Source organism: Phocoena sinus, chromosome 3 (assembly GCF_008692025.1).
Source record: "Phocoena sinus isolate mPhoSin1 chromosome 3, mPhoSin1.pri, whole genome shotgun sequence".
NCBI classification, from domain to species: Eukaryota; Metazoa; Chordata; class Mammalia; order Artiodactyla; family Phocoenidae; genus Phocoena; species Phocoena sinus.
In genome coordinates, this window is record NC_045765.1 from 77,959,346 (window position 1) to 77,983,131 (window position 23,786).

General features: G+C 43.1%; 1 pseudogene; it reads right to left on the reverse strand.

Moving 5' to 3' along the window:
* Positions 1 to 1,032: 1,032 nt before the first annotated feature.
* Positions 1,033 to 1,724, reverse strand: LOC116751053 (annotated as a pseudogene).
* Between the last annotated feature and the right edge of the window lie 22,062 nt (positions 1,725 to 23,786).

The window sequence follows — 23,786 nt, forward strand, 5'->3', positions numbered from 1 at the left end:
TTACAATGTCAGTTTCTAACATGTTATATCCTTCAGTGAACACGTATTTTCAAAAGAAAATAAATCATATTGAAGTAACACTTTCCTAAATTTTTTTTATAGCAAATTGAAAATTCTGAGTAAACTGAAGGTATGTTTAACAACAAAAGTAATATAGCTCATACGGCCTCCTTATAGGTTTCTTAAAGACAGCAGTAAACTCGCATTCTGCAGTGGATTGGTAAATCCAGTTATTTTTATCTGGAATTTTATAGAGGTAGCATCTCACAAAACCACATCCCCTGTGCTAGAAATGTCTTTTTTGGTATCTGGCTACACAAAAGCTTCTGATGAAATACTTTCTGCAAATTAGTATAATGTTAATTTTTTACTTTTCCAGAAAAATATGAAACCTTACCAATCACTTATTCTTACTGAACACAAGTTAGATTACTACCAGTTGCTCTTGTACTTTTGGTCTATAAGAATTTTTTAAAGTTTAGACATTTTTAATGTTTCTGAATTGCACACTCCAGAAGACAGCTGGATAAAACACACTAGACAATTAAAAAAAAAAAAACCTTTTTTTTAATTAATTATTTTTGGCTGTGTTGGGTCTTTGTTGCTGCGTGCAGTCTTTCTCTAGTTGCGGAGGCGGGGGCTACTCTTTGTTGAGGTGTGCAGGCTTCTTCTTGCAGTGACTTCTCCTGTTGCGGAGCACAGGCTCTAGGCCCGTGGGCTTCAGTCGTTGTGGCACTTGGGCTCAGTAGTTGTGGCGCATGGGCTTAGTTACTCCGTGGCATGTGGGATCTTCCTGGACCAGGGCTCGAACCCGTGTCCCCTGCGTTGGCAGGCAGATTCTTAACCACTGCGCCACCAGGAAAGTCCCCAAAAGGCAAATCTTACTATCAGACTCATTTGGCATATCCTTAGTATCCCGAATAAAACCCACAGAAGTGAAACTAATATAATTTTCAAAGAATTCATTCATAGTGGGGTCTTAGAACAAGGAACTTCATGTGAAGAAAGGAAGAGTTCTGCTCATCTTGCTAATCACAAGGATTTTTCCTTGTGGGGTAATTGAGTTTTTTGGTGTCTCTGTGGGACTTTTGTTTGCAGGAAAGCATGCATACAGGCCCAGATCTGATTGGTTTCTGTTCCAGAAAATGTTTCCAACACTCCCTTTTTCTCGTAATATTCCAGGACCAGTTTTGTTTGGTCTTAGTAAACCTTCATTCTCTTGATAAGTGTTTCTGGTTTATCATCCACACGCTGAATGAGAGGCTCTCCAGTCACATCATCCACGTCGACTGCTTTGGGAGGGTTAAATTCGAGGTTGTAGCCGCGGCCACTGGCTGGATGAATCCAGCGAGCTGTGAGGCGTTGCCGGATGACCTCAAAGGGCACGTTCAGGTTCATCACCAGGTGTACCTGATAAACTCTATCCAGGGCTTCAGCCTGTGTGAGTGTCCTGGGGAAACCACACAACAGCCAGTTATACTGGGTGAAGTTTTTCAGCTCCTGGAGGATAAGCCGAGTCATGAGGTCTTCTGGGATGAGCTTCCCCTGGGCCATGAAAATGTTGGCCAGCATTCTGTGTCCCTCAGCATGTTGTCTCAGAGCACGTCCCCGCCGGAGAACTTCTTCAGCTGGAAGTGTTTGATGATGCGCAGCGCCAGGGTGCTCTTGCCGGAGCCCGGGGTGCCCACGATCACGGAGCGCAAAACTGCCTTGACCCCTCCCATGGCTGCTGAGTGAGGCCAGGGCCGAGCCAATGGTTGGGCTCCTGGTTGGACGCCAGCTGCGCCTGCGCGCTCGCTCCCAGTCTGGGCGGCCTGACGTCGGGGGTGGAGCCACGAAGAAGCGCAGAGGGCGAGAGGGCGTAACCCACGTGGAAACGGACAGATGCTACGGAAGAAGAGCGTATGCGTGAGTGGTAAGATTGAGTCAAGGAATTCTCCCGCAATGCAGTGTGAAGGGCGGAAGAGGTGGGAGGTATGAAAGGAAAATGAAGAAACAAAGTGTAGATTCAAAAGTTCCACCTTTCACAGGTGGAAAAGGAGAGGAGGGAGGGATACAGTACTTAAAGAGATTATTAAAGACAAGAATTTCTGGAATTAAAGAATGATACAAGTCACGGAACTAGACAGCGGGACAGTTCAGAACATCTAGAAGCAAATGTTGGCAAAGGTGTAAGTAGGTCTCACACTCCTGCTGGTGGGGTGCCCCCACAGCTGGTTTGGAAGGCAACTTGGCAGTGGCCATTTTTAAAAAAAATTTCTTCTCAGTATCTTCCTTGGAAAAACACTCTCAAGTGACAAGAAGGGTATAGGATGTTCATTTCAGCCTTATTTATAACAGCAAAAAATTATTAACAATGTATCTGTTCATTAATTCGAGAATAGCTAAGTGAACCTTAGCCATACTATGGAATATTAATGCAGCAGCTAAAAAGACAGATCTTTATGTGTTAACATGAAAAGATTTCTAAGACATTGTAAATGCAAAAAGTTGCAGAATGATACAATTTAGGTTAAAGAAAGATGTAATTTATGTTTAAATATAACTATTAAGTGAACTGGGAAGCTGGGTTTCAAGCAGTGGAAAGACATGACTTGATTTTTGTTTTTAGATGATTGCTCCATCTTCAAGAAGGAGAGCAGTTAGAAGGCTATGTCAATAGACCAACAAAGAGGTGAGAAAGTACTATTTTAATTTTAATTTCTTCAATATAAGTGAGATTGAGCATCTTTTCATTTGTTTGTGGACCATTTGCACTTTATTTCCATGTAGAATTTTAAAAGTGACAATTACCTTCTAATCACTTCCCTGGAAAATACTTGGGGTTTGGTTTACTCAACAAGATGTGAAACAGATCCTCAGCTTTGTCTCAGGTGGTCCAAGTGCACTGGCTTAATACAGTATCAGACTGTGCATCATATGGCGCTACTCTAATTAGAGGCTGCTGAGCCACCAATCCTGCATCTGCTTCCTTCTCTAACCATTTTTTAAAAATAAATTTATTTATTTATTTATTTATGGCTGCGTTGGGTCTTCGTTGCTGCATGCGGGCTTTTCTCTAGTTGCAGCGAGCGGGGGCTACTCTTCATTGTGGTGTGCAGGCTTCTCATTGCAGTGGCTTCTCTTGTTGCGGAGCACGGGCTCTAGGCGCACAGGCTTCAGAAATTGTGGCCCGTGGGCTCAGTAGTTGTGGCTTGCGGGCTCTAGAGCGCAGGCTTAGTAGTTGTGCCACATGGGCTTAGCTGCTCCACGGCATGTGGGGTCTTCCCAGACCAGGGCTCCAACCCGTGTCCCCTGCGTTGGCAGGCAGATTCTTAACCACAGCTCCACCAGGGAAGTCCCTCTAACCATTCTTGAGCCACTTCATTTCTGAAAAAGATCCATAAAAATGATGTGATGGCTTGTTCTCATTCTGTGAGCAAGAGAGAAAGCTATTTCCAGAAAAAAGATTTTGGGATTGGAAACCTAATTTCTGTATTTTTATTTTATGGTAGCAAAGTAGAACTGCTGCTCTAATTTCTCAGACTTAAAGAAAAAATAGTTTTTGCTATTTTAGATATTTAAGTTAGTCATATAATCTCTTCTATTGTTGCTATATTCAAAAGAGTTACACTGAATACATAAGGTGTTTCAAAAGGTATATGGATATTTAATAGAAATTTAGCTCATATCTTCCAGCAAAGGAAAAAAAAATCATGTTATCACTTGAAACAATAAAGCACACTATGACTGTCTTTTAGGATAACTAATTATATACATAAAACGTGATCCTGCCAAGGCCTTTCCATCCTACTAGATAGATTTAGCCTTCTAGTGTGTTCAGCCTTTAACTGAGATATCTAATTTGGTACCAGCCTCTGATCACAGAATATTTCAGAGGAGTATCTGTGGAGTGTGGTAGGGTTCACTTGGCTATAGGTGTGAGTGGGAGAGGATGTGTCCCAGAGCAGCTTAGAGCAGACACAGTCGGTGTTGGCCTGCTGGTAAGTGACAAAGCGTTTTAAAACTTACTCTTAATAGCATCTGGTAAGAGGTTCTTTGACCAAATACATGTAAACTAGTAGTAGCCAAGTAATATCAGACAATACATTTGATCTCATTTAGCAAAACGCATCCAGTGCCAACCAGATGTGACTGTGGAAGTTTATGGAAACTTCCTAGGTATTTTTCACAGTAATGGAATCCAAATGGCATAGCAGTAAAAGAAAAACAGCAGGGGCTCTTCAGATTATGCCGGTTTTTATGGTACTAATCATTCATTCGTTGACTCAGCAAACTTTAATCAGGCATTTATCTGTGTGACCAGTTGTTCTAAGCACAGAGGATGCAGCCTATGAGATAGAAAGAAGGCTGAGTGTCTGTCCCTGTGCCATGACCTTCTCACGGGTATTATGGGCCAGCGTTTCCCAAGGTGTGACAGTTGCTTCTCTGGAGAATGTGAGATAAGTTTAGGTCTCTGTGAAAGAACATCCCCCTCCCCCACCTCCAGGCTTGATAATTGTGTTTTATTTTATTTTTAAAACTATTTTATTATGAAAATTTCACAGATACCTAAAATTAGAGAGGTAGTGGTGTAGCCCCATGTACTCTAGTTTCAACAGTGATCAACCTTTTGCTAATCTTGTTCTATCTCATATTTTTTCTTGAGTATGTTAAATAATAACACTTTTAAATTATAATGAAGAGTATGTATGTTTTAATGTGCATAAAAATATAGCTAGCACATCCAACCTAATACTTCACAGTGTTCTTGCTTAGGACAAAACTAAGCTATAAATTTGTTTTAAAACTGTTACACAGATAGGGCAAAGTTCAACGAGGGCAAACTTGACTGACTAATAGACACTCCCCTTCATCGATTCCTTCCCTCTCTGAGGCTGGGACGGTTAGAAGTGATTCCTTCTTCTATAGGAAATGCTTAGCACCATGTGTGACACTTAATAAGCACTTACAAAAGAGAAGCTAATATTGTGTTTGGGAGCCATCTTTGATTCCACAGAACTGATACTGGCCAACATTTATTAAGCACTTACTGTGTACAGGCACTGCGGTGGGAGATTTACGTATGTTATCTCATTTCCTCTTCATAGCCACACTCTGAGTAGACGTTAGGATCTCCATTTTCAGAATTAAAAATCAAGGCTCAGAAAAATGAAGTAACTTAAGGTCACAAAGCTATTAAGTGGCAGGGCTAGGACTTGAGTTGAAAGCCTGTTTTCCTGCAAGGTCCATCATGGTTTTCCACCCAGTTCCCAGGACAGCCAGGGCCTACATTCCTACCTCTGGGAAACAGTTGGGGAAAGAACTAGATGTGTGGAGTTTGGAGGCTTGATGTAAACCTGATTCTTCCATTTGCTAAAGTTGTGACCTTAAACACTTCATTTCACTTTTTCTGGCCCTCTGTTTCTTGTACATACAGTGAGGACAATAATACTAATAACCGAATGTTCGAGCACAGAGTACAATCATTTATGTGGAAATTTGACACCGTGGGCACTAAATCAATGTTTGTACTGTATTCACACGCCAGTAACAGGGAATGTGATCTTGAACAATCCCCTTCCCTCTCTGGGTCTTGGTATCCTCAGCTGTAAAGATGATGGCGTAGGCCCTTAAAGTCCTGCTAGGGATAGTTGTTCCACGATTGTATTCCAACTGGACCACAAGAAATATTAGTGACTGAAGTTAATGGAAATAACTAGGTAAATTTCCATTCAGTGTGATTTTGTTTATAATTATGTATACTTGTCTTAGTCTGATTCCTTAGAAAGCAGAGCCAGACAAGGACATGTTGCTGCTGCTTGTTAGGAGGTACAGTGCCGAGGAGCAGAAGCCAGAGACCTGAGAGACACAGGAGTGAGGCAGGGAAGGAGGGAGAGAAACTGGAGCAGGCATAACTGAGCTGGTCGCCCCCCAGTGCTCCTGGTTGCTCTGTCTTAAAGAAGCAGCCTCTGAAAAGCTGCATCTCAGTCTTTCTGGAATGAAGAAAAAGAGGATGAATTTATCTACCAGTTTCCGGCTCCTGTTTGGCAACACCTTGACCACAAGGGGTTTATTCCTCTGTAATTATGGGTTGTACGGTTCTGGGCTCTGGGGCGAGATCCCTTGTGTCCCACATCTCAGTGTGAACAGGGAGGCCCAGGATGAGAGATGAGAGGGGTGTGGCCTGGGCATGAGGCTGGGCTCTGAGAAGTGTACCTGCAAGTAGTTGGAACTGGTAGCCATGGTGGTATTTGGAACAAGAGATGGGAGGCTGAGAGGACCTGCGGTGGTGGAGGTGTGTGGTACAATAATTTCTGCCCCATTGACTTTTAAACAGAATCTGAAGGGGCCTATAAAATAAGGATGACGATGAGGAGGAAATAATTCATAGCAATATGAAAAAGAAATGACCTCAGTTTATTACCTGCAAAGGGAGGATAATAATAGTACTTATCCATAAGGCTGTTATAGTGAAAGAATGATTTCAAGAAGGTAGTATTCGTAGAGCATTTAAAATATACGTGGCATATAAAAGCCGTTATGCAGATGTTTGTTTTAAAAAAGAAAATATTTAGCCACATGAGCTTTGATGGTTTCTGTAACTAAGCATTACATTTACCCCTAAGCTTTCTAGCAGTTAAGGAAAAAGGGAAAGATGGTAGTTTTCATAATTTACATTATCTGATCAAACTGAGCCTGCTAATTCTGAAAGAGAGCCAAGAGTCTACCTGACAAGGAAACCTAAAGGGAGCTGATCCCAAAGGGACATTAAAAAGCAGAATAAGTAACGTTTTCAAAATGAGTACTTCGGTAAGTCGTGCTGAGGAATGTCTCACATGGCTAATTCATTCCCCGATACTTTACCAGACACAGTATTTCTGGGAGCTAAGATAGAGACGTTCAGATCTGTAGGCTTCTGATGTGTTACCCTGAATTAGTGGTTCTCAAGCAGGGACAGCTTTGCCCCCCAAGGGACATTTAACAATGTCTGGTGATATTTTAGGTTGTCACAACTTGGGGATGGACGGTGGCAGTGCTGCTGGTCTCCGATGGATAGAGGCCAGAGATGCTATTAATATTGCGTGGGATGTACATATACTAAAAAAAACTTGCTGGTTATCTGAAATTCAAATTTAACTGGGAACGCTGTGTTTGAATTTGCTAAGCACAGGACAGCCCTCCACAACGAAGGATTATCAGGCCCCAAACGTGAATAGTACTGAAGGGGAGAAACTCTGCCCTAAATGAGTACAGATCTTTGCATACTTTCCTAGAGCAAGGGAGACAGAGTGTGGACATTAAGATATCTTTTGTTTAAGATTAGTTAGCTGACAGTTTCAGGTCCAAACCTCTGGCCTCAGCCTAGCTTATTTATATCTGTGATGCTGACCGAAGCTCAAATCCTGTCTTCAACAAACAAGTGTCAAAGTGGACATTGCATAGTAAGCTTCTTGAACACTCCCATTGCTCTTTAAATATCTCCTCTTCGTGGCACTTGTCACCTGGTGCCTCACCTGGTTACTTGGAGAGATTTATTGCATAAGCACTCAGCTCATCTGACGTTGAACAAGGTGATTTAGGCAGGAAATAGAGCCTGCAGTACTTAAGGGGATTACATTCTAGTTGCAGAAGTCATTCAAGGGAAGGATACCCTAGGAAGGCACTGGCAATCCTGTCTTCATGTAAGAGTAAGGAAAGGTTCGGGGGTTGACTGAATGACAAGCTGGGACAGAGAGCTGGGTGAAATCCATTTTCCAGAGGAGGGGCCCATCTCTTGACTGGGCGGTGCAGGTGGGCCATGGTTGGGCTCCAGGGAGACATGGTCTTTCCACGGAGAAAGCCCAGGCAGGTGTACATCCCTGAAAGAGGATAACAGAAAAGACTTGGTGGGAAGTCAGGATTTTAATCCCCCTCCTCTGCTTCTCTGGCGACCTGTCACCAAGACTCATGTCATACTGCTTTCTTTGGTTTTATTAGACACTCCTACATGTAATAGAAGCCAAATAATTCCCCATGGTATACATCATAAAGAAGATATTCCCTAAGTAGAGCTGGAAAGGGTCACAATTTAAACTCCCTCCTGAAAATATCAATGAGTTTACCCCTCACCTCCACCTGCCTCCCAGGCCTGGCATGAGATAAGTAAGGATTATTGGGGTCTTCAGTTGTCCAGAGGATACGCTTTGCATTCAGCAAACTACAGAAATTGCGTTACAAACCATGAAAAGGCACAGAAAGGGGAAATCAGCTGCTAGCTGCTCTCCAGCTAAATTGCTTATTTAAGAGGGTGGAAGATGCTTTCTACTCCGTGCTGGCTCACCTGTGGTTACGCAAACACCTGGCATATTCTTAATCCACATCCATCATTTTTGGCCTCTCCTTAGTCATTTCTTAGGTGTGGAGAGATGGCCTCTGCATTTCCAATTCCATGACTCAGTAAAGAAAACTGAAAGCTTGGTATGATGTAATAACAGACGTTCACACCGGTGACCCTGATTAACCCAGAAAGGATTCAGTTACACTTACTGTTCTCTGCTCAGAGGGCAGGGAACTTTATCATCTACTTTTGAAGGCTTGCCATCAAAAAAAATTGCTGAAAGTAATATTTTTTGTGATTGAAGTGTTAGTTTCAATTTTCTGAAAAATTGACCCCATGGTGCACTCCCTTCTTGATTTGGGTTGGGAAATAAGGTACCACTGTACTTTCATAATGTGCTGCGACTCCGAAAGGTACAGGTGATTTCTCATTGGCTTCACTTTTTTTTTTTTTCTGTATGCGGGCCTCTCACTGTTGTGGCCTCTCCTGCTGTGGAGCACAGGCTCCGGACACGCAGGCTCAGCGGCCATGACTCACGGACCCAGCCGCTTCGCGGCATGTGGGATCCTCCCGGACCGGGGCGCGAACCCGCGTCCCCTGCATTGGCAGGTGGACTCTCAACCACTGTGCCACCAGGGAAGCCCTCATTGGCTTCATTTTGAGTTGGAGGGTTCTTGATGACATACAGTCATTCTTTAAAAAATAAACTTTTTTTGATGGAATAATGTTAGATTTACAGAAAAGTTGCGTAAGTAGTACAGAGTTTTCCTATGCCTCATCCTCCAGTTTCCCCTGTTGTTAACATCTTACATAACCACCATACATTTGTTGCAACTGAGAAACAAACCTTGGTACATTGTATTAACTAAACTCCAGACTTTATTTGAATTTCACCACCTTTTGGATTAATGTCCTCTTTGTCTTCCAGATTCCAGTTCAGGCAACCACATTACATTTAATTGTCATATCTCCTCAGTCTCCTCTTGTCTGCAACAGTTTCCTCATCTTTCCTTGTTTTTTGTGACTTTGACAGTCTTGAGGAGTACTTGGCAAGGTATCCCATAGAATGGGTTTGTCTTTTGTTTTTCACATGATTATACGTTTCTGGAAAGGATACCAAAGGGTTAAAGTGCTCTTCTTGTCGCATGATATCAGGGGTACATGATACCACCTGACATCTCTGGTGATAATTAAACCTTTTTGCTTGGCCAAGGTGGTGTCTGCCAGGTTTCTCCACTGTACAGTCACTACTTATCCCTTCCCCTACTATGTCTAGCCTTAGGAACTGAGTCTAGCCTACCCTTGGGAAGGATGGGGTTAGGCTCTACCTCCTGGAAGGAGAGTATCTACTTATATTATTTGGAACTCTTGCATAAGAAAGATTTCATACAGCCATTTTTTTTTTTTTTCATACAGCCATTTTAATGAGATATTTTAATAAATATGTATGCCAGACTCCCAGATTCAGCAAATGTTAACATTTTGCCAAATATGCTTCAGATCTTTATTTTAAATAGATTTTTAAAAATTGTTACAGATATGGTTGAAGTCTCCTTTGCATTTCTTCGTTAGCCCATTCTTCTTCCTCCTTCCCTTCAGGTAACAATTAACCATGTTTTTACATATATGTGTGTATCCATAAAAGGATTTTCCATATTTATGTTTCATTGTGCAACTTGCTTTCTTCATTCAGCTTTATGTTTCTGAGGTCTATCCAGGTTGAAGCAGGCATATGGGAAGGCATCTTAATCTTAACCAGTAATTTGTCTCCAAATCACTTTATAAATTGGATTATTTGTGGAAAAGTTTCCTGCAGACTGTTAATCCTCCCCATGGTGTGTGAATTTGTGGAAGGTGAAAGATACCTCCTAACCTTGGTCTTAGAAGCTGGGCCAGGGCTGGGGTGGCTTCCAGAAAGGTGAGAGGGAAAACAGGAGCTAATTACCCTTTTTGATGTTTCCTACATTCTCTTTCTACTGGCTGTCCCTCTCCTTATTCTTTCTATCTGGCTACCCCTTTCTCCAACATCTGTCTCCTGACTTCCCACCTTCCCACCTTCCCCAGTGTAGGTGAGTCTTCAGACCAAGTACCTGATAATCAGTGAGGATGACTGGAGGTGGCCCCATCAGCCCTCTAGAGACAGTGCAAGGCACTATAGGACTGAAGGTAATTGGGTTTCAACACCTGAGCTCCAAACTCAAATGTCTTATGACTCAAACTCGATATGTTTCAAACTAACCTTTTCCCACAAGCTGTTCTTCCACCAGCGTTCCTAACTTCAGTAGCCATCCACTTGCCAAAGTCAGAAACCTGGGAGTTGTTCTTGACTCCTACCTTTCTCTCTCCCACTAACTCATGCCCGAAGTCCTATTATTCTTATTTCCTAAAGAACTTAATTCTTCTATTTCTCTCTAGCTCCATGCCACCACTCTCATCCAAGTTATATTAACTCACACCCAAATTACTGCAGCACGTGCTCAGCTGGACTCCCTGCCCCCAGTCTTGCCCCCTCCAGTCTCTCTTCCTTCCACTCTGCAGGCTAGATAAATCAAGTCATATTACTCCCACAGCTCAGTCTTCCCCATTGACCGTAGGACAAAATCTGAGCTTCTAACAAGATTTACAAAACCCCCAAAGCTCTTTTTTGCTTATGCCTCTAGTCTCACTTCCTACCCTCTTTGCCTCAAACTTTATTGACCAGTCATAACCAGTTTCTTTCACTTTCCCAAATGCACTGTGCTCCCCGAACTCTGAGGCCTTCACGCATGCTCTTCTCTCTTCCAAGGATATGCCCTAATCCGACTTCAGTCGGCTTTCAGTTTGTAGCTGAAATACTCCTTTTTGTGCAACAAGAACTCTGACAAAGACTTTCTTCTTGACCAAACTTTAGACAGCCTCCTCTGAGCCCTTTTTTTGACTAGACCTTGTCCTTGGGTCCTGTCCTTAGCCTGCTGAGGCCAGTTTTCGCAAGAATCCTGCTAAGACAGTTTAGTGAGAATCCCCCCTTCCTTCCTTGATGTCTGACCACCTTTGATATCTCATCAAGTTCCTCATTCCCCACCCTTGATGTCTAAGTCCCTGGCCTGCCGTTAGTAAAAATCCTGTTAGGCCAATTTAGCAAGAATCCCTAACCCTTGAAGTGTCCTCTTAGTAGTTTTCCATCCACTGACCCCCCTCACTCTGCTTGTTGGCTGTGAACCCCTATCTGTCTATACTGGCTTTGGAATTGAGCTCAGTTTTTCCCCTACTGCAGTAGTTACCGAATAAAATCTGCCTTTACTACCTTTAACTGGTGTCTGGCTTTATTTCTTTTTAGCAAGACCCCTAGACTATGTTAGGGTTCCTATCATACCCCTCTTCTACTTCCCCTATCGTGATTCTCATTATACTTGATTGTGACTTCTTCTGTAGTTGTGTTTTTTAACCTTAAGTGTCCTGAGAGCAAGGATTAGGTCTTGTTCACCATCGTATCCCCAGCACGGCCCAAGACTTGCATGTGTAGGACACCATCATTGTGGAATAATGGAATGAGTTTTCAGAGTTGCTCACTTGCTCGTATGGAACGTTCCTCCGTTACAGGCAGTTTCAGGTAGTGTGATACGTTCCGGAGGTCGTGTGGTGGGCCCTCGCCATAGATGGATTGAATCCGTATCTACTTCTGTACTGTTAGGCAACTCTTTCCTGGGTCTGGTGTGCCCTGGAGCAGAAACACCGAGCTGACCTTCTCTAGCAATGTCTCCAAGTGGAACTGGCAGCTGCCTGATTCATTCATTCACTCAGGCAGACTCTCTCATCACAGGTGCCTAAAACCCACGATCGTACGTTCTATGTTTGTTTACCCATCTTTCTATTTTCTGCCTACCACAAACATAGACTAGACCTAAGTTAATCAAATTTAATTCTCAGGCACAAAAGATGATTATGTTCTGTGTTTAATGTAACCGTTCCTCATTTTACATCTGTTTCTCTGCTTATTTATTTCATTGATGCTTGGAAGTAATTGGTTTTGATACATTTTGGCTCATTGATAGAGTGTCAGACACATCTGAAGTTTGACTGGGGGCTCTCTGCTATCTTGAAACAGACGTGGCTGATAATTTTCAAACAGAAATATCTTCATTTTCTAATCTATTTTAATAAAGCTTGGAATGTGGGCAAACGAGATGGTGATTACATTAGGTAAAAATTATCATTTGTCAAGCAAATAGGTTAAAAGCAAAAGACTATCATTAATACTGATATGAAGAGACCAGAGGGACCACCTGTGGCTTCTTCACAGACCACCAGTACTGCCCTCCGAAGGGGGGAAGGTCTCACTGAAACTCCTGTGACTCATGAGGCTGTGAGTTTTGAAGGTTCATGGAAAAGGGAATTCTGTAACCTTCCTGGCAAACCCTTCTAGGTGTTAGAAATGCTGACTCTAGGAAACCTGAGTCTATGGATTTTTCGCTTAAATTCTTCATACTGCAGGTAAAACCTAATTCTGTTTATCTTTTTGCAGTGTAGGAGGAAACAGAAGCTTAAAGATGGTAAATTACTTGCCCATAATCTTACTTGTAAGTGGTAGACTTAGATTTGAACCTAGGCCCGACTCTACAGCAGCCCCTCTTTTGTTCTTAGCCATTGTACTGCCTTGCGCAGTTAATGAGACGTTTCAGTAAACAAGGTCATTCAGTTCCTTAGCTAGCTTGGATTAAAGGTAGTGCCTACTGTTGGCCATAAACCTGTGCGACTCCAGCTCTATGTCCAGGGCTCAGGTGATTGTGAGGCACCTCACAGGCTCCCTTTGGAAATAGTGGAGATGGATGTAGAAAACTGCAGTGCCGCATGGCCCGGTGTGGTTCGGGAACAAGCCGCGAAGCTCTGGCATTGACCATCCCAGGCCTTTGGTGCAGTTTTACGCTTCATGTTACTCCATAAATTTAGCTCTGACATTTGAAGAGTGGTAAAGGCTAATCTGAGTTTGAGACTAGTAACTCTGTCTCAGATCCCTTGTTTGTAGATTAGGATAATATAGTTCTAGTAGGATCAATGCCATATTACATGTGAAGAGGTTGGAAAAGGGCCTAGAGAATAGTAAGCTCTCAATAAAGCTTAGGTATGAAAAATATATTTAAACAGTTGCTATTATTTTTGTTATTGTAACAACATGAGAACAAAGTGTTTAAACACAGCCATAGCCAATTAAGCAGTGACTAGGCCCTCTGTACTGAGGTTCCTGACTGGCCAGTGACTAAGCCATTCAAAGATGGTGACCCCAGCAGCTGCTGCTACAACACATATGCTTACACAGGTGACTAGACACCTTGAGAGTTCTGTGCATTCAATATAGCTCTTCCCAGAATTACATACACTCTTTGAGAAAACGTTAGTGTTTACTAATAAAATATTATTGCATTTAACTCTTGTCCCCAAAGCCTTACTTTGCAGTACTCCTGTTTATTTACTCTTGGGTTTCTCTTTTTAATTTCAGCCCAAGATTGTTTTCATAAGTCTTATATTTATTCTACACATTTTTAACCATCCTTTCTACTGAACTCTTATTTTTGCATTCTTCTTACTGAATTCATCTTCCTTTCCTCTCTTCATTTGCGTAGTTTTATTTGTTTCACGCTCTCTTTGACGTTTAATCTTTCATAAACAGTTCTTACATATAGTTCATCTGTTTTTTTACACTTCTTAAAACTTAAAACCTTTGTTTAAGGACCTAAATGCTCAAACTGCACAGGATTATTTTCCCGCTGTAAGACACCTAGAAATGCATAGAATTCTTATAAGCACTTGTCCAGCCTTTATTAGCTTCAAAATACTGAACATCTGTTTAAAAGTTATAATTGTAGAAACTCTATGTTTTACTTTAAAACATGTAACAAAGTTCAGAAATGCATAACATGATTATGAAGCGTCCCCTGACATTGTTAGCAGTTCTTGAATTAACAGACGTGGTCTTACGAGCTCACTAGATACTTGCACATTCATTAGCTGGAGGGGTCCCGTGAGGAACTGTTTCAGAGGAGTTAGGAGGATGCATGTCTGCGTTCTCCATTGTCACCTTAGCCCACAGGTAAAGCTGATGGGGTTCCCCTTCCGCCTTATACAGAGACACAAACACGCCCACATGCCTTGGGCTATCCTGAAACTTTCTCCTTGAAGACCACACTAGATGTTCATCTTGATCAGATTTTATCTCCCCGTAAAGGAAAGGAGGGAGACTATGTCACACGAATGTACCCACACCTGTGTCCGCAGTCCCCCCCCCCAACACCGACAGCCCTGTATTTGTGAATGAGGGTATGTGCATGGACCGAGTGGGGTAGAAAATACCTAAAGGGAGTTTGTTAGGAAGAGAAACCACACGTTTCAGTTCTTCCTAACATTCTAGCTGCTGACGAACGTGAGGCCACTGTCATTCACGTCCTTATCTTTCTCTAAGCAAAAACCCTGTCATAAAAATGACAGTGTGACCGTGCAGCTGGACTCATGCAAATATAAAGAGGTTATTGAGAGGTCAGGCCCTAATTTAGGAAGATTTAATGGGACCTGCTCGTAGGACCTTCTGCGTACCTTGCTAGCGCATACACACTAATGTATATCTGCCCAGGGCCAGCTGCCCACGCGGAAGGTCCTGAGTGTCCACACGGTGAGTCAACAGGTGGCTACCACCTCCCAGGCATGTGAACGCTCTGTCTCTTTTAGCTGCTTCTTCTGGCTGCTGGTAGCAGGAAGTGGCTGCATTAATGCAGATGCATTCTAAATGTCAAGGTTGGAGAAATAAAAAGTATCAGAAAGTGAAGGGTTTTTCAGAGATTTAAAGTTCCTATATGAACTAACATTGAATTTGTAGGAAATTTTGCTTTGGAGATTGAGGTAGAAAGAGTCTGATTTCTGAAGTCTTAACTATGACTCAGCAAACCACCACGGGCACCAGGTATCAGAGGAATGCACCCCTCGCTCTGTGTCAAGGCAGCAGTTGGAAACAGCTGCTCGGCGCAAATTTATCTGGGCGATCACAGCATCAGAAAGAGACCCAGGTTTATGTCAGGACCTGGGCCAGAGACCAGCGAGACTTTTTTCTAGGAAATGGCTGCAGCGCCAGCAAACATTTTGTACTAGATATAGAAACAATACAATGTCAAGCTCTGAAATAATTTTTTTTTTAAAAAAGCTCTAAGACTGTTTATTCTATTACTGGAAAAGTAGAGATATTCTTTCTTTCTATACTTGCTGTAATCCATAGCAGGCAAGGGAAGCTGCAGGGTTCCTAAAGGTTCTCTAAGGGAGTCTGTTACAATTCCCCACTTTTGTGTCCATAGGACAGAGGAACATTAGACAGCGGGCTACATAGGGACTTTCAGAATCATGGTTCTCAAACATCCAACCTAACCACAAATCTGTTCCTATATAATTGGTTGAAAGTTCATTTCTTAGACTATGCAGTCTTTTCTTGAGCGATTTGTAGTGAAATCTTAACTGCACCCATATAGAATTTTTCCTGTATTTCGTCCCATCTACTCAATATCATTGACTCCGATCCGTGTCTTGGAAGAAGGACAAAGGGAGATGGGAGAGAAAAACAGTGATGTTGGTTGTCAGGTTTTTTGGAAATGGACCAATATGCCTAAAAGTTCATTTTCCAGAATCAATCTTGGAGATAACCACTAGCTACTCTATTTTATCAGATAGCTTTTGCCACATAGTAAACTGCCTCCATAGCTGTGGGTTAAAACAATAGCAGTTTGTGTGGCTAAGAATTTTGTGGATCAGTACTTTGGACTGAGCTTTGCTGGGCAGTTCTTCTGGTCTGGGAAGGCTCAGTCGTGAGTCTGCTGGGTTGGCTGGGAACTGTAGAGTGGTTCCAGGTTGGTCAGCTTGTCACTGCTTTACGTGGTCTCCTTACCTTCCAGCTGGCTAACTTAGGCTTTTTCACATGGTGTCTGGATAGGGATCTGAGAGAGAGCAGAATTGTTCAAGGCCTCTTCAAGGGACTGCCTTGGAACTGCACAGCATCATTTCCACCACATTCTGTTAGTCAAAGCAAGTCACAGGGGTACTCCGGATGCAAGGGCTCGCCTGCCTGTTGATGGGAAAGGTTGCAGTCACGTTGCTAAAGGCTCAGGTACAGGAAGGGGAAGAATTGTAATCGTTTTTGCAATCTTTTACACCTACCAAGTAAAAGTAAAGTAGATCCAAATAGTTTTATCCACAGATGAACTTCCCATAGAAGAAAAATGGGCTGATAAATAAGTTGTGCCTTATTTAAAATAGTAAGCAGTCATTCTTGCTAATATTGACACCATCAAAAGAGGAAACACAAATTCTCAGTTAACTCTAGTTCTAGCTTCCAAGATTTTTTTTTTTCACTGTTGTGGCCTCTCCCGTTGCGGAGCACAGGCTCCGGACGCGCAGGCTCAGTGGCCATGGCTCACGGGCCCAGCCGCTCTGCGGCATGTGGGATCTTCCCAAATCGGGGCACGAACCCGTGTCCCCTGCATCGGCAGGCAGACTCTCAACCACTGCACCACCAGGGAGGCCCTAGCTTCCAAGATTTTATAGACAATAAACGTAAGGCCCTTCCACTTAATATAATAACTTTTGTTTTATAATAGTTTGTGTAGATGTTGTTACAAGCTGGGTTCTTTGGTAGGTAGACTCTGAGGTGGAGTGTAGTGTGAAGGATGTTTATTAGATCCCATTCCTGGGATCAACACCTATGGGAGAGGGAAGGCGGATCAGAGGGAGAAGTTGAGTGGCCGTGCAGGTCCGCAGCCTCCGTCAACCCCATGGAGAGCTCTGGATCTGAAACAGCCTGTCAGAGTTGTCCCAGTTTGGGCCATTGTGGCTGGGCCTTTGTAAACAACCCTTCCTCCATCAGTGACTGGATGTGGGCTTCCTCTGGGAAGGACATGACCTTGGGCAAAGTGGCTTTCTGCAGCTGAGGCATCTCTGATGGTGCCAGTGGATGAGGAGTGTCTGCTGACAGCAGTTCTGGAGCTGAGGCCCCGCCTTCCAGATCCAGCACAGTGCTGATGGAATTATGGTAAGATTCGAGCTACACACCGCTGATTTCATCTGCAGGAGAAGCAGCATGGACACATGACATGATGATATTTATTGACTCTCTTGTTTTCCTCAGGGGATTTCAAACAGCTTCATGAAGGGTCTCTGACTCACGGCACCGCTGAGTTCATTTTGCTGCTGGAGCTGAGCAATATGTAGTGGGCTGAGGAATTAATTAGCCATCGTGCAAGGCTGCTTTCATGCGTGTTTCAGGCTACCTCCTTCTCCTCCTCCCCCTTCTCCCTGCAAAGGAACACTGATTCCTGCCACTCTACCCTCTGGCCAGCAGTTTTTGGCCACTGGGGATGTAGGTTTTCTCTCTCTTCTGTCTGGATTACAAGTTACCTACATTGTCAGCAGGGGGTGAATTGGGGCTAAGGGGGGTCAGGGACCAGCAGTTGAACCCAACTCTAAGGTAGTCATATCCATAAAAATTAAAGCTCACCAGATAGATCATTTGGAACTAATTGTATTGCAATAATCACATTTTTCTTCTCTTTGTGAAGAACTAAAGCAAGCTTCCCTGGTGAATTTAGAATAGGATTTGATTTTTAAAAATTTGATTTGCATAAGGCCATTCAGTCATCTGCTGCACTACAGCTGGATTAAGAAAGCCTTAGCTGTGCTTCCTGTCTGAACATGGGACTGCCCTCTTAAGGGCCTTAGAGTGGTCTTTGTAAGAGTTTGACCAGCCACAACGGGAGGCAGTATTGCCTAGTAGCTAAGAGCCCAGGTCCTGGAGTCTGACTGTTCCGACTCTGATGCTTTCTAGATGTGTGTTCTTGGACAAGTCAATCTATCAAAGCCTCAGTTTCCTCATCTACACGATGGAGACTATAACAGCTGTTCCCTCCAGGAACAACTAAAAGAATTCAGTAAGGTGATGCCCTTGAAGAGCCTGGCATAGGCCCTGGCACCAAAGTGTTAGCTTTTCTTCTTTAGGAGGAGGAAGTTAATAATAATGGTGGTGGTGATGATGGTGAGGCATTTGGTCTTTGCCCTCGGTCACATCGCCCTTTGTCACATCCCCACGAATCCTCTTTATGGTCTAATTAATCTGCTAATTCTTTGAAGCAATAGGTAGTGGATAGATGTGAAAGAATGAAGAGGAAAGAAATGTATTTTTGAAAAATATCTAAAATACAGATTCGCATTCAAAATAATAAGGTAGCTTAACATGAATTAAGTCTAGGAGAATTACCTAGAAATAAACCGCTATGGCTACTTCAGTGATGCCTGAGAGCAGATACCCAAGACAGTAGAGGGAGGTATGTATTTATGGGCTGGTGGCAACACCGGGAGTGAGTTGCTTGGGTTGAGGACCGGGGGTGGGGAGTGGGGTCAGCAAGCAGAGCTTAGGGCCCGTGGTCTGTGGGCACGTGGGAAGCACACAAAGCCACAGGCTTCTCACTTGTCGGGTCCCCCAGTGTCTAGCCAGCAGTGACTGATGAGGGGGCTGACAGTGCACAAGGTAAACTGAGCAAGGTTTCTAGGTAGAAGGACTTTTGATGTAGTCCATGAAACCTCAGCTGTTCTGTAATAAGCTTTTAAGCTTTGTCCACTGGAGCAAGATTTCACGAGAGGGTGGTTTACTCTTCCTTGGCCTCAAGTCACAGCAGTTTGTTGCAGAGAGGGCCACTGCTGAATTTACACACCAGAAATATAAAGATACTTGTTTTTGGAGTGTGGGTTAGCTCTGAGCTTAATATTGTCCAGTGGGAAAGCAGATCTCTGTCTCTGGCAGTGGTGATTTTGTAGTGTACTTCTGGATTTGGTAAACTGCTCTTTAGTTGGCCTGATAGGGATCTGGTGTGTTGTGATTAATCACTCTGCCTTACCGAGTTATTTATCATGGTTATACTCAGGTGACCAACTTTCAGAGAACTAGAATTCGGCGAAATGCATTGACACCGAAGCAAGTAAAATGAGTTTACCCTTGCTTTGTCAATTTACAAGAGCTTTAGGATCTTCGAGGACCTCATTGCTGTCATTATCACTGTGTAGTCCGACAGGTTAGAAGATGTAAACTGTTGGGCCCAACATATGCCCTGAACCTGTCTCGTGACTATGTCCTCAGTATCTGATTCTGGACTGGTGCTACATTTTTGCAAAAGGACGTGCTTAGGGAACTACTTCCGGTTGTTTGAGTCTTCTGCTTGTCTGGGTTCTGAGTCAATGGGGTTGTCCTGTTGGAGAAGCCCTCCCCGAGACTTGCTAAAGTGGAGCTACAGGCAGAACTCCTCTGGAGGGAAAATGTTGATGGGAAATACTTTGCCTGGGAATTCCAGACCCTTTGCTCTCTCCAGGCCTGGTGACGGGCTTGAATATGGGCTCCCTGATGTTTTGGTCTGATTTTGATAGCCCCTTAATGAAAGTAGCCTGAAGAACTTCTTAAGTCATCAAAGAAAATGTAAATCCCTGTTCAGCTAATTAGTTCATGGCCATAATCAGACATGATCTATAACCTCTAAGGGCCTTATATCAAAGTCTTTTTGTTGTTTTTGTTCCAGTTGTTTTAATCGTCTTTAAAAGGAGGGAAAAGCTCTCACTGAATTCTTGATCCTACCGTGTGTACAGTTTAGAACAAGGAGACTGTTCTTGGATAATTGTTAAATGGATTGAATTCAAGTGGGCGTCTGGGGGGGCTTTGAAGAACACACCAAGTGTGCAGCTGTTCCTTTTAAACTGTGTGGTTTGGGACTTCCCTGGTGGTGCAGTGGTTAAGAATCTGCCTGCCAATGCAGGGGACATGGGTTCGATCCCTAGTCCGGGAAGATCCTACATGCCACAGAGCAACTAAGCCTGTGTGCCACAACTACTGAGCCTGTGCTCTAGAGCCTGCGAGCCACAACTGCTGAAGACTGCACGCCTAGAGCACATGCTCCACAACAAGAGAAGCCACCGCAATGAGAAGCCTGTGCACTGCAATGAAGAGTAGCCCCCACTCCATGCAACTAGAGAAAACCTGCACATAGCAACGAAGACCCAACGCAGCCAAAAATAAATTAATTAATTAATTAAAAAACAACAACAATGACAAAAACAAACAAACAAACAGACAAAACGTGTGGTTTGCCCAGACACGGGCTACACCACCAATCACTTGGTCTGGAGCTCTCGGGTGAGCTGGCCAGGCTCTTCCCCAGCTAGACAGCCATGGGAGCAAACTCCTCAGCGCCCTTCCTTGGTTCCCATCCTATCTCCTGAACACTTCTCTTACCCTCTCTGCTATTCCTCTCTAGTTCTTGACCTTCTTGGCATCGTAGCTTTTGCCTCACCTGCAGTTTCTGGCCTCACTCTTGCCCTTCAGCCCTGGTGCTTGGTGACCTGCCCTTGTCACCTTCCATGTGCTCTGGTTTGCACTCACGCCTAGGGTTACCTCTCCTCCCTGCTGCTCTTGGTCACACCTTCTGCCAGTCCTGCTGGACCCTGGGCCCTTGCCCCATGGCTAGTGCATATGTGTGTGTGCGTGTACACTTGCCTCGAGAAAAAGGTACTAAACAAACTTGTTTTTACCACAAACGCCTTTTAATGGGTTCTAAACAGCTTTTACCAGTTCTGCAATATGTTTATTCCTTAATTCTGTAGGTTCAACATTTTTGGTTATTGATAAGTTGGCAAATATCTGTTTAGACCTACTCAGTATCCAGTGCTGGCTCGGCATTGAGAAGTTGCCTTGTTACCTTCAGTCTTGAAGAGGATGTAAGGTGTGTGTCTGTCTCCCCACACTTAGAGGAGGTGACTGCACTTACCTCCGTGGTTGAGACATAGACCATTTTCCCTCCTAGTCCACGTGGGCATCTACTGAAGCTGTCAGAAGAGAGACATTGTTCCCGGATAGACCATTCTTCATAGAGTGCATACACATTGTCAAGTGCAGAAACAAGAATTTTGTGTAGAGTATATTTATGTCAGTTGAAAAAGCAAGGGAGAAACTAAATATATAGGAGCTCTGGAAGAACATGCAAGAAAATGACAGCATAGAATGCCTCTGAGGAAGGGAACCGGGCATCTGGGGAGTCAGGTGAAGAAGGGAAAGTTCACTGTATGTGCTTTTGTAACTTTTGAATTTTAAACCATGTGAATATTGTAGGTATTTTTAAAAAAGAAACAAGTAAAATCTATTTTTAAATGTTAAGTCCTCAAAAAGGAGGTGGGAGAGTGTTAGAATATGGGGAGCCTGCAGTCCTGTGCTATAACTTGGAGTCTTGAGCAAACTGATGAGAGAGGTACACAAGTGTAGATACAGAAAGGGAATCCATAGGAAATCAGAAGGAAGCAGAACTCAGCTTTACAGGATTAGGTGTGGTTGTTATTGTTGTTTTTTCTGAAAAATATATTAAGATACCTCTCACGAACGTGCATGTGCTGGGCCCCCTTGGTGCATGGCTGGGAAGGGCCGATGACAGGCCAAAGGAAGATGCTAGAGGGAACCATCTAGAAAGCTGTAGTGAATCTGAGTGGTGTACCCAGCAGAGATTGCCAGCTGCATTAATTCTGCATAAACGCAAGTGTGGGTTTCTGTGAGGGCCCAGCAGCAATTAGGGATTTGAAAACTCACAAAGCGTTTAATTTTGTGAGGCTCGTTTGAATTTTAGGCAGGAAGATATTGGGTTTTGATGATATCCTGCACAGTATCTTCCTTAATGAACGTCTGTTCTCCTCAAAACAAAATAAATTTGTGTTCCCTGGTCTAAACAATAAGTAATGTTCGCAGAAAGTGCTTTATGATATTGGTTAAGGCGTTGTCGACAATCTGCTGTTTACATTCCTGTCACTTTTTCTTGGTGACGAATGAGCTTAATAGTGAAGAAGCTACAACAGAGTCCTGTGCAGCCCACAGAAGGGAAGTCACAATTCACCAAACACCCAGTTTGGTTATCAAATTTGTAAATCAATGACAACAGGCCACCAGCACTAAAACTCTTCAAAGCAATTTACAACTGTTAAAAATTAGAATTTACTTATTAAGGTTGCTGAAAGCTGTACTGTAATAGCTTCTATGCACAGTCTTTAAAACCTGGGCTTCTTTTTTTTCTAGAAAAGCAAAACATGCACAAGCTTTATTCTTTGGGTCACGTTTGATGGACATTTAAAAGGTTCATACCCAAGTAGTCTTATTGCCAACTCTAAACCATGGGAAATCGGAACAAAGGCACATCCCTGAGGTGGGCAGAATTCTCTGCTGAACTAAAATCAAATGAGCCACCCCTCTGGGATCACAAAGCAGGACCAGAGCCCTTCATTTTGTTTCTCTCCTTACAGTCAAGTTGAACATGTTTGGCTGCCAACTCATCTTCTTAGTTTCACAGATTAAGCAATTTACGTGGATTACTTCATTAAATCTTCACAACTACCACTTGGGCTGTAATCATTCTATTTTATGGATGAAGGAGCTGGGACACAGAGAGGCTAAGTCATTTGCCCAGAATCACAAAGCGAGCCAGTGGTCAAACCTAGGCAGCATGACTCCTAAACCTGCATTCTAAGTAACAGATTTAAGAAAAATACTTGTGTTCAGTGAGATCATTTTATATATACTATGTTTAATGGAAAAGTATTAACCTTAACTATACTTGAATATTAGAAGAAAAGAAAACTATAGTAAACTTGGGTGGCCATGTACAGTTGTGCAAGTGAGTGCTGAACAACTGCAGGGGCCCATCCATGTTACAGCCCCTGTGAAAGGCACCTGTTAGTGCTGTGTAGTGCAGAGCATACATAGTCACGTGCCATGACCCTGAGTACCTGAAGGATTGATGAACTTTGGGTAACTGTTTCTTTACCATGAGCAATATTAGTTCCTGAATGATCCCTATAAAGGTAGGAAAGTTGATTATAGAAAAAGAAAAGCAGGCGAGGGAAAGAGATTATGTAAACCATTAAGAGACTGGCACATTTATTTTTTAACTGTATGCTTCAAATTTGACAGACAATGAGCTCACTCTGCAATGAGAAACTTGGTAATTTGAATTATCACTATCTTCCCACATCTCTTTCCTCTGTCTTCTGGATTTTGTTTGTCATGTCATTATTTTTACATGATCAAGATTTATAGTATTTACGATGTGCTAGAGATCATAATTCCCACAGTCACTTAGTCTTCATCCCACATTTTTTTTTTTTTTACATCTTTATTGGACTATAATTGCTTTACAATGCTGTGTTAGTTTCTGCTTTATAGCAAAGTGAATCAGTTATACATATACATATGTTCCCATATCTCTTCCCTCTTGCGACTCCCTCCCTCCCACCCTCCCTATGCCACCCCTCTAGGTGGTCACAAAGCACCAAGCTGATCTCCCTGTGCTATGCGGCTGCTTTCCACTAGCTGTCTACCTTACGTTTGGTAGTGTATATATGTCCATACCTCTCTCTCGCTTTGTCACAGATCACTCTTCCCCCTCCCCATATCCTCAAGTCTGTTCTC